At 43.0% G+C, this 12,108-nt stretch overlaps 1 pseudogene; it reads left to right on the forward strand.

Moving 5' to 3' along the window:
- Window positions 1-719: 719 nt before the first annotated feature.
- Window positions 720-12,108, forward strand: LOC125344442 (annotated as a pseudogene).

Below are 12,108 nucleotides of genomic sequence, written 5' to 3' on the forward strand. Positions count from 1 at the left end.
TTACAGAAATGCCATGGCAACTGTCAGGTCGGTCCACTTATCATTGAGTACTGGATTGTTTTAGCCCCATCATGCTTGCCTAGTTGATATTAGGGAAACATGGTAACAATTATTAAAGTTGATATTAGGTCAGCCTGGCCATGAAATTCTGCTTCTGTAAACGACTTGCTTAACCCATTTGTGACTTGCTCTACCCCCTGAGTTACCCACTGCGTCAGTGCTACATGACCATCTGCTGTAGAATGCATAGCTTTTACCTTTAAAAACGCAGCCCTGAGGGGCTGGGGATATAGCCTAGCGGCAAGAGTGCCTGCCTCGGTTACACGAGACCCTAGGTTCGATTCCCCAGCACCACATATACAGAAAACGGCCAGAAGCGGCGCTGTGGCTCAAGTGGCAGAGTGCTAGCCTTGAGCGGGAAGAAGCCAGGGACAGTGCTCAGGCCCTGAGTCCAAGGCCCAGGACTGGCCAAAAAAACAAAACAAAACAAAAAAAAAAAAACGCAGCCCTGCGATGCCTCATTGCTGTTCTTTACAATCCCGATGGTGGAGAACAGGCTTGCTGCACAGCTAAAGACTCCTAGCCCGATTGACTAAGTGCTGGTAACTTTCTTGTCGTGGGTGCGAGTTCCGCCTGGGTGGCCAGGATACTGCATTTCTTGGAGGCCCCATCGAGATGCCAGCCTCATGCCTTGGCCCTGGGAACCCGGGGCATTAGGGATGGCCGCCAAGAGTTTGCTTTATCCTAGGCCCCAGGACTGTGATGGTGACCCCCGTGCCCTGAACACTTCTAAGGGTCAATGTTTGCAGGAGTCTTTTGGGAATTCCTCTGGAGGTGTCCTGGGGCTGGAACTCAGGGCCTGAGCACTGGCTTCTTTTTGCTCAAGGCTAGCACTCTGCCACTTGAGCCACAGTGCCACTTCTGGCCTTTTCTATATATGTGGTGCTGAGGAATTGAACCCAGGGCTTCATGTATAGGAGGCAAGCACTCTTGCCACTAGGCCATATTCCCAGCCCTGTATATAATCTTTTAAAATAGATGTTTAATAATGCTCTCTTCCCATCAGACCACTTTTTCCTCTATACATCACATCATACAAAAGAATGGCTGCTTTTCAGATCTCTGCAGCGGTCACGTGCAGCTTGAACAGACCAGATTGCCGCAGGGTGTTGTAGGGAGTACAGCTGACACCATCTTGATTAGGGAAACAGAGTAGGAAATGTTGGGGGAAGTAGATTAGATCGACCTGACCCCAAAATTCTGTTTCTGTAAATGGCTTGCTTAACTTGTTTGTTGCTTGCTCTACCCACTGCGTCAACCTCCTACATCTGTGCTACACTTTTACCTTTATAAACCCGAATTTGAGAGTTGCCTGGGGTCACGGTGGCAGCTCCCGAGTTTGTATTGTGTCCCTGGCCAGTCCGCTTGCTTTTCAGCTCCCAAGTCTGTGCTGCATCCCTAGCTGGTCAGTTCGCTTTTTGCTCCCCCAATAAACCCATCTTTTTACTTGAGACTGTCTCTGAGTGGTGGACTCTTGGAGGGACAGGGAATCCCCTCCCTCCAACCCTGTAACACAGGGGTTTATTGCACTTTTGTGTATGTTCCCATAAGGGGGTTTGAACTCAGTCTAGGAATTTTCCCTTAGCTTTTTTGCTCAAATATATATCTTTTTCACCATTACTGTTTTCTTTTTGTGATTGTTCATGTCATTTACTTATGAACAGTCATTTGGCCAACAAAATTTGGTGACCAACAGAATTTTATTTTCTTTTTCTTTTTTTGCCAGTCCTGGGGCTTGAACTCTGGGCCTGAGCACTGTCCCTGGCTTCTTTTTGCTCAAGGCTAGCACTCTACCTCTTGAGCCATAGCACCACTTTCTGGCTTTTTCTATGTATGTGGTGCTGAGGAATCAAACCCAGGACTTCATGTACACGAGTCAAACACTCTACCACTAGGCCATATTACCAGCCCCCAGTAGAATTTTCTACATTTTTAATCTTGCTGATTGAATCCTCGTGTTTTTGTAGGTGTTTTCTTTTTTTTTTTCTTCCAGTCCTGGGGCTTGGATTCAGGCCCTGAACACTGTCCCTGGCTTCTTTTTGCTCAAGGCTAGCACTCTACCTCTTGAGCCATAGCACCACTTCTGGCTTTTTCTATATAGTGCTGAGGAATCGAACCCAGGGCTTCATGTATGCGAGGCAAGTACTTTACCACTAGGCCATATTCCCAGCCCCCTCATGTTTTATTTAATATGGTTCTCGGTCCCTCTTATGTCCTATAAGCAGAAAGTTAAATTTAGAGTCAGGAAGGCTTTAAGTGAATCTAAATGAAGTTAAATCTTCAGACTCTTCTGACAGACTCCTATATTTAATTTCTTTTTTCCTCCTCTGTACTTGGCTTTGAATTCATGGCCTTGGGCTTGTTAGGCAGACACTCTACCACTTGAGCCATACCTCAAGTCCTACATATTACTAAGCATATTCAAAATAGGTTCTCAAGAACTTCTCAGCTCCTACTGGCCTATAATCAAGATCTTGTTCTCATCCTTCCCAGTATCAAAGATTATACACATGAACTGGTACCCAGCAACTTATATGAAATTCATAATTACAATTTTGAATTTTTGTTTTGTTTTGACCAGTCCTGGTGCTTAGACTCAGGGCCTGAGCTCTGTCCCTGGCTTCTTTTTTTGCTCAAGGCTAGCACTCTGCCACTTGAGCCACAGCGCCGCTTCTGGCCGTTTTCTATATATGTGGTGCTGGGGAATTAAACCCAGGGCCTCATGTATACGAGGCAAGCACTGTTGCCACTAGGCCATATCCCCAGCCCAATTTTGCATTTTTTCTAAAAAGGACCTCGAAAGCTGAGTACCTGTGGATCATGCCTGTAGTCTTAGCTACTCAGGAGGCTGAGATGTGAGGATCACAGTTTGAAGCCAGCCTCAACAGGAAAGACCAGAAGACTCTTTTTCTCCAATGAACTACTCAATGGCACTGTGGCACAAGTGGTAGAGCATTAGCCTTGAGCACAAAGAGGCTCAGGGACAGTTCACAGGCCCTGAGTTCAAGCCCAGGACTGGCAGAAAAAGGACCTGGAGAAAAAAGGCTAGAGATGTGGCTCAAGTGGTAGAGCCACTTTTAATTAGAAAGCAAAATGAGATGTCAGACCCTGAGTTCAAGCCAAATAAAAGGTATAATGTTAAAAAGTGTATCAACATCTGTGCTGATGGCTAATGCCTATAATCCTAGCTCCTCAGGGGACTGAGCTCTGAAAATTGAGGTTCAAAGCCAGCCTGAACAGACAAATCTGAGAAATTTAACTCCAATTAACCAGCAAAAAGCCAGAGCTGAAAGCATGGCTCAAGTGGTAGAGCATGATCTGTAAATGGAAAAACCCTGTGGAGAGTGCATCATCCTGAGCTCAAGCCCCAGTAAAGGCACAAGAAAGAAACAAAAACATGGATCCATGCCTGTTTAGAGGCTTGATTAGTCTGGGTTAATTTGGGACTTTGATTTTTTTGTTTGTTTGTTTTTGCAAGAACCCTTCATGGCTAGTGTTAATTCTACAGTGCACAAAGAAGCTCAAGGATAGTAGCCAGGCTCTGAGTTCAAGCCCCAGAACTGGTAAGGAAAAAGAAAACATCTGGAATTGGATCTGTGACTCAAGTGGTATTATGCTAGCCTTGAGCACAAAAGTTAAGTGACAGGGCCCAGCCCCTGAGTTAAACACAAAAAAGGAAAGGAGGGGTGGGGGAGAGGGAAGGAGGGAGAAAGAGAGGAAAGGAAAACTGAGTTTAGGTAACTTAATTTTCCAGATTTAGAAACATTTCTCCTCAAAGATGCTGAGGCCATTTCTAGACATGTATGGCTAGCTGTTTGTCTAGACACCCTTCCTTTGCTTGCTTAGCCAATATGTGGTACATAGCCATTTGTGGCACTTATATTCTAAGAGGACATAACAGCAACAAAAGTTCAAATTCCTTGTCCTTGAGGCTTTGAAACCAAGGTTTTTGACTGGGACCCAACGTCCAGGAATCTCACATTAGGTCTGGTCATTCTCCCCTTAAGTCTCTTTACAGTGACATAGTATACATAAGAAAGGAATTTATTTTATTTTATTTATGTTTGTGTGCCAGTCCTGGGGCTTGAACTCAAGGCCTGGGCACTGAGCTTCTTTTGCTCAAGGCTACCACTCTACCACTTGAGCCACAGTGCCACTTCTGACTTTTTCTATTTATGTGGAATCAAATCCAGTGCTTCATGAATGCTAAGGAAACACTCTACCACTCCACCGTATTCCCAGCCCCTATCCAATTAAATTTTAACTGCCCCACTTCAAGAGGCAGTTTACCTTTTGTCACAAGGTGTTTATTGGTGAATCCTTTCTTCCTGAAACCCAAGGCAATTGTAAAGTTACTGCAAGAGGGAAGCGACTCTGATCACAGAGCTTACATGCAAAGTGGGGGTGGGGAACTGGGTATTCAGCTTTTAGTTATTTCACAAGCCCAGTAAAAGCATCTTTTAAGTTCCCTCTTCCAGGTTTATCTCAATTATTATCTGCCTCTAAATAAGGTAAGTGAGAAATTATATAGCAAGTCAGCTAGACTCAACAGTTAAGGAGAAAACTAAAACAAGGAAGAGAAAGCAGAGAGAGCTGATTAAACAGTGACTCTCAAAAGATGTGTCCTGAGCTGGGAATATGGACTAGTGGCAAGAGTGCTTGCCTCCTATACATGAAGCCCTGGGTTCGATTCCTCAGCACCACATATACAGAAAAGGCCAGAAGCAGCGCTGTGGTTCAAGTGGCAGAGTACTAGCCTTGAGCAGAAAGAAGCCAGGGACAGTGCTCAGGCCCTGAGTTCAAGCCCCAAAATTTGCAAAAAAAAAAAAAAAAGTGTCGTGCTGGGTGCCAGTAATTCATGCTTGTAATCTTAGCTACGCCAGAGGGTCATGGTTTGAAGCCAGCTAAGCCTGGCAAGAAAGCCCATGAGAATCATGTTAAATTCCAGTTAACCAGCAAAAAGCTAGACATGGAGCTGTGGCTCAAGTGGTAGCGCACCCAGTCTTGAGTGAAAAAGACTAAAAGACAGCACCTTGGGTTCAAGCCCCAGTTCTTGCAAAAATAAATAGGATACACTAAAAAGCTGAGCCCTGGGGACTCATACCTGTTATCTTAGCTACTTTAGAGGCTGGGATTGGAAGGATCATGGTTCAAGAGCAATTTAGGCACAAGTCTCTGAGATTTTATCTGAACAGAAGTTGGTTATAGTGGCATATGTATCATTCCAATTGCGATGGAAAGCAAAAAATATAGGAGAATCAGTGGTCTACAAGCTCAAACCAGAAAGTAAACTGAAAAATTCCAAACAGATAAATTCTTTTCCCCTATACCTTTTTAAATTACAGGTAATTAGGAGATATATTCAGGAATGTCTGTGACTCATGCCTATAATCCTAGCAACTCAGGAAGACAAGATCTGAGGACCACAGATCAAGCCAACCCAGGCAGAAAGGTCTTTGAGACTCTTATCTCCAAGTAAAAAGAAAAATTTTAGAGGCATGACTTAAGTGGTAAAATGCCAGCTGAGCAAGAGTGCAAAGGCTCTGCGTTTAAGCTCTGGTAATAGTGAAAAAAATAGGAAGGCCTATTTATTTATTTTTTTAAGGGACAAAGGATTTATTTTAATTCATTACTTCAAAGTATTCTATTCTCCGTTCCTAAGACCCATGCACAGGACACAACATGACTGCAGTAGGAAAATGAAGCAGAGAATTACCACACCTCCTAGCAGCCAGGAAGTAGGCTGAGGGAGACACTGAAAATGACAGAGAGAAGGGAGAGAGAAGAGCAGAAGGAGAGGAAGGAGGAGGGGAGGGAGGAGGAGGGAGAGCAGAAGACATTCCTAGTACAGCCTTCAAGGACATACCCAAAATGACCTGTTTCTTCCAGCCAGAGGTCTACAAGTGTTCCACAACAGCCCAGTCCACTGGGGACAAAGTTTTAAAAGCAGGAGTCTACCGGGAATATTACATTATCAAAACACAAAAACAGGAATATATTCTATAAAGCAAATTGAAAACACACTAAATACACAGGCACTTGTGAAATGTTTTTGAAAATGCTCAGTATCTTGACATTTGGGCATTTATTTCTAATTTTAAAAATATACATGCATCTTACAGCAAACAATAATGCTATTTAATATACTTTCTAAGCACCTTCTGGTACTTGGTCATCAGTAACCTGAATATAGGTAATTTGAGAAGGTATATTGAAAAGCATACTTTTTCAACATTATTGAAAATATGACACCAGTGACTACTTACATAATATCGGTAAACTCTTTAATTAAGGAGGTTCTCATTTTGTTTCTTCTTTTGATTCCTTGGGCATGAGATAAGGGTCTGTGTGTTGTGCCTGAGCTTCTTTCCTCAAGGCTAGCACTCTACCCCTTGAGCCATCGTTTGCATAGCTGACTTTGCGGCACTTAGTAAGAGTCTCATAGACTTCCTTCCTGGGCTGGCTTCAAAAAATAATCTGTTCGGGGCTGGGAATATGGCCTAGTGGCAAGAGAGCCTGCCGCGTATACATGAAGCCCTGGGTTCAATTCCCCAATACCACATATATGGAAAACGGCCAGAAGTGGCGCTGTGGCTCAAGTGGCAGAGTGCTAGCCTTGAGCAAAAAGAAGCCAGGGACAGTGCTCAAGCCCTGAGTCCAAGCCCCAGGACTGGCCAAAAAATAAAAAATAAAAAAAAATAATAATAATCTGTTCTCAGCCTCCTGACAAGCTGGGATTACATATCTGAGACACTCGGGCCAGGCACTTTTGATGTGAATGATGTATGTTTCCATATATTTTATGTAAGTTATCTCAGGGCTATCATGATGATTTGACTTAGAGGAGCTCCCACCATTACTCTGCCCAAAGGAGATGTTTAAGGACAAACATCAGGAGTATTCTGAGGGCCTGACCAACAGACATGGTAACATCCACGTACTGATGATGACCGAGGAGCCCCAAATGCCTTAGACTGCATACCCAGGCACTCACCTTTGACATAGTCATGGCATTCCTAGACACTTGGGAAGGAGAGAAAACCATGTGCTGTGTTTCTCAGCACATTTGGGGATTTCTGCTAACATGAAGAAGTTGGAAATTATCTCAGTGGAAAGGATATTGAAGGAAGGGATGGCCCAAAGTATGGGCTGAATATCTTCCCACCTATCAAGGAGTTCAGATCCAATGTTCTGGTTTAAAATTCATGATAAAAAGTAGAACAAAGGGAATATGGCTTAGTGGCAAAGAGTGCTTGCCTTACATACATGAAGCCCTGGGTTGGATTCCCCAGCACCACGTATATATAGAAAATGGCCAGAAGTGGCGCTGTGGCTCAAGTGGTAGAGTGCTAGCCTTGAGAAAAAAAAAAATAGAACAAAATAAATGTCAGATCTTCTCAAACTAGTCTCTCAATTATTTGATATCTGTATTCCTAATTCTAACTGCAAATTAGGTTCTGTCGGGTTGACCATTAGTTTGGATTGCATGTCATCCAAATCTACATGTGATGATTCCTTATTAATTTTATGCAATCTCACTACTGTACGTATACACTCATACATATCTATATATTGTTTAAAGATACTTTGACATCCAATAAATCAGAAATGACTCCACTTTCTTTTAAGATCAAGCTTCCTCAGTGAGTCTTACTGTTGAAAACTACATCGTTATCCACTCAGAGATTTTCATCACTCACGACACTAAACACCATATACAATATGGAACATTACATATACCACAAACCTGGCTGTTAAATAAAAAAGCTAACAATTATAAAAGTTCATCATTCATTTAGATAGAATACTTAGAGTTTTTAGAACTTGTCACTAGAGGGGTTTTTGCATGCTATACCTGATGCTTAAATATTTGTTCAAAAAAATAAAAACAAATGAGGTATTTCAAGTGACGTGCTCTCCTATTACTTACAAACACATTGTATCCCAGTACTGATGGCTCAAGCCTGTAATCCTAGCAACTCAGGAGGCTGATTATCTAAGGATCAAAATTGAAAGCCAGCCGGGCCAGGTAAGTTCTCCAGTTAACCTAGAAAGCTGAAATTGGGGCTGTGGCTCAAAGTGGTAGAGTGCTAGCCTAGAGAAAAAAGAGCTAAAGGATAGTTGTCAGCCCTCACACCAAGTTCAAGCCTGAAGACCAACAAAGAACCAAAACACACACGCAAAAACATCTTAGATGGAAAGACTTCTCCATTAAGGATGGATTAGGAGTTTCCTTCCCGCTAAGGCCCTTAGGGTATTTGAAACTAACATTGTTTAACTACAGACTCCTACATTCACTAGAATCCAAGCAGATTACACACCTACATCTTTAAATGTGTTTGTGCATAGGGACTGACTAGCCAAACTAAGTTTAGGTCTCTAGGTGGCTTTTCTGGTTCTAGTTCATCATATTTACATTTACACTAAAGGTTGAGTCACAGTCATAGTTCTTATGTGCATAATATACAAGCAAGATATAATACCACACACAGCTATATTCTTTCCTTTTTGTATTCCCACATGACATTGAAGGGCTGACTAAAGACAGAAGGATTTCTCACTTGAAAAATGTTCTTGTGGATTCTCATCAGTGTGCATCGTTTGATTCTGTATAAGAGGAGTAGGTCAGTTCACCACTTTCTCATGAGCGATACTCACAGTTTCTCTCTGCTGTTTGTTCTTTGAGGGAGCCAACTCTCCATGATGACTGAAGGCTTTCCCAGAGCTGCGATGTTCATAGTCTTTCTCACCTGCGGATAGTCAGGCCTAAAGCCTCTCACAAAGATGGTTTCTATCGGTGGTTTCTGTCTAGTATATGTCCTCTGCTGTAGTCTTACATGAGTTGATTGAGGGCTGGGAATATGGCCTAGTGGCAAGAGTGCTTGCCTCGTATACATGAAGCCCTGGGTTCGATTACCCAGCACCACATATATAGAAAACGGCCAGAAGTGGTGCTGTGGTTCAAGTGGCAGAGTGCTAGCCTTGAGCAAAAGGAAGCCAGGGACAGTGCTCAGGCCCTGAGTTCAAGGCCCAGGACTGGCCACAAAAAAAAAAAGATGAGTTGATTGACTGAAGACTTTCCCACACAGATGAGACTCCTGAGTTCTCCCTCCAGGAGGACTGCTCTTACTTTCTAAGGTTACAGGGTGTACCAAAACCTTCACACACAGGATGCATTTGTGTGATTGCTCTCATTTCTTGTCCTGGCAAAGTTTAAATGAGATACTGAATGATTTCACTCACTGATGACACACATCATTTTTTCTCTAGTGTGTAATTTCTTAGGTGAAAAAGGCTGGAGCCCAAACCGAAAACTTTCTCACAGAAGTGACACTAACAGGGCTTCTCTCCAGTGTGTATTCTCTCATGTCTGGCACGTTGAGATGACAGACTGAAGGCTTTCCCATAGATGTGACATTCATAGGATTTCTCTCCTATGTGTTTTCTCTCATGTGTGGCACGAGAAGATTGCACAGTGAAGGCTTTCCCACATGTGTGACATTCATAGTTTTTCTCTCCAGTGTGCACTGTGCTATGTCACTTAAGGTGACTTGGCCATTTGAAGGCTTTCCCACAGATGTGACATTCATGCTCTTTCTTTTCAGTGTGTGTTCTGTTATGTGTCTTAAGGTCACTTGGCCTTTGGGAGGCTTCCCCTCCCCAGGAAGGACATGCCTGTGCTTTCTCTCTGGCATGTGCTCCTTCCTGATTTCCTGGATGGGACGGCTGAGTGACTTAAATATGACTTTCCCTTTGAAATGATAAAAAACCTGGGAACTCTTCATGAATCAGACAGAACTTAGTTATCCTTATTCACTCTCCTTAGTGCAACCTCCTTGACTAGCATACACCCTGTCCAGCAGAGCCTGCTTCTCTTCTCTGCTTCTCTTTCCTTGCCAAATGTTTGAATTTTTCTGTATTAATTATTTTTATATTTAGTCTTTAGATTTCTTTTTTTTAACCTATGAACATAGCTCAAAACACTTTTTTTTTTAAAGTCTTGTTTTTTGTTGTTGTTGTTTTTTTTCCAGTCCTAGGCTGTGAACTCAGGGCCTGAGCACTGTCTGTCCCTGGCCTCTTTTTTGCTCAAGGCTAGTACTCTGCCACTTGAGCCACAGCGCCACTTCTGGCCATTTTCTGTATATGTGGTGCTGAGGAATCGAACCCAGGGCCTCATGTATACGAGGCAAGCACTCTTGCCACTAGGCCATATTCCCAGCCCCACAAAGGGGAATTTCTTTTTTTTTTTTTTTTTTGGCCAGTCCTGGGCCTTGAACTCAGGGCCTGAGCACTGTCCCTGGCTTCCTTTTGCTCAAGGCTAGCACTCTGCCACTTGAGCCACAGCACCACTTCTGGCCGTTTTCTGTATATGTGGTGCTGGGGAATCGAACCCAGGGCCTCATGTATACGAGGCAAGCTCTCTTGCCACTAGGCCATATCCCCAGCCCCCTAAAGTCTTGTTTTCATTTAATTTATTCAGCTTGTAGAAGGCTATAGGTTACAGGATTCTCATGCATAGTTTTTTTTTGTTTTGTTTTGTTTTTTGTTTTTTGCCAGTCCTGGGGCTTGAACTCAGGGCCTGAGCACTGTTCCTGGCTTCTTTTTGCTCAAAGCTAGCACTCTGCCACTTGAGCTACAGCACCACTTCTGACCGTTTTCTATATATGTGGTACTAGGGAATCGAACCCAGGGCTTCATGTATACAAGGCAAGCACTCTTGCCACTAGGCCATATTCCCAGCCCTCAAAACACTTTTTAAAGTCACACAAAATACAGGGAGGTTTCATGCACTCATCACCTTTCCCCCAATGATACTACGAAATATGACTGAACTTCAGTATCAAAACTGGGAAGAAAGCCAGGTGCTGGAGGTTCATGCCTGTAATCCTAGCTACTCAGGAGGCTGAGATGTGAGAACTGTGGTTTGAAGCCAGCCTGGGCAGGAAAGTCTGGACTTTGATCTCCAATTTTTTTTATTAATTAAATTTTGTTGACAAGGTGTTGTGCAAAAGAGGTACAGTTACATAATAGGACAGTGAGTACATTTCTTGTGATATCTTACACCCTTGTTTCTCTTTCCCTTCCCTAGATCAGGTAGGCATATATACAATACCCAGTGTACCAAAATCACATACAGTAGCCACGTGGCATACGCCAAAGGAAATTCACCTAGAACTTTAAATATAACATCAACAATAGAGTTTGCTTATCCTTGTCTTATATAATCATAAATACATAGCTGCTGAGCTATTGTGATCCACTGAGAGGTCTATTTTAGACCTTTTTATGTTTAGTAGTTGTTTGGTTTACATAATGTAAACCTTACATAATGTAAGGCCGCTGACCCAAACCTGTGGAAATACCATTTGACAAGAAGTTTTTTGTTTCATAGACCTGGTCTCCACTGTCCCCTCACCCCCACCTTAACAGTCATATATCAAGGAGACCAGGCCCCTTTGTTCTCTGTGTTCTAGGCTTGTCTCGCTCAACATTATTTGTTCAAGTTCTGACCATTTCCCTGCGAATGCCAATATTTTATCATTTCTAATCACTATGTAGTATTCCATTGTGTATAGGTCCCGCATATTTTTTTTTGTATCCATTCATCTGTAGAGGGGCATCTGGGTTGTTTCTGTATTTTGGCTTACCCTGGTGAATTCTATCAAAACATTTAATGAGTCATTCCTGGAGCCATAGCCCAGTTCATGCGCAACCTCATGGAGAAGGCCCCCAACACTGGTGAACCTTGGTGAACTCCAAACCTTGATTGGCCACGTTCTGGCACTATGCCAAGATTGAGCTGGTTCCTCCAACCCCTGCTGAGCTCCCCATAGCTATTCAGAGCCTAAAAAAAAATCGTCCATAGTGTTCAGACTGGTAGCTTCAAACAGCTCACAGTTAAGGAAGCTATGCTGAATGGTTTGGTGGACACTGAGGTGTGGATGTGGTTGTATATTGGAGAAATCATAGGCAAGTGTAACATTGTTGGCTATGATATTTGAAGACCAATCTTACTGTCTGATCTTATTTGACTTATTATTTGAGTGT

This window comes from Perognathus longimembris, chromosome 2 (genome assembly GCF_023159225.1).
Source record: "Perognathus longimembris pacificus isolate PPM17 chromosome 2, ASM2315922v1, whole genome shotgun sequence".
Lineage (NCBI taxonomy): Eukaryota > Metazoa > Chordata > Mammalia > Rodentia > Heteromyidae > Perognathus > Perognathus longimembris.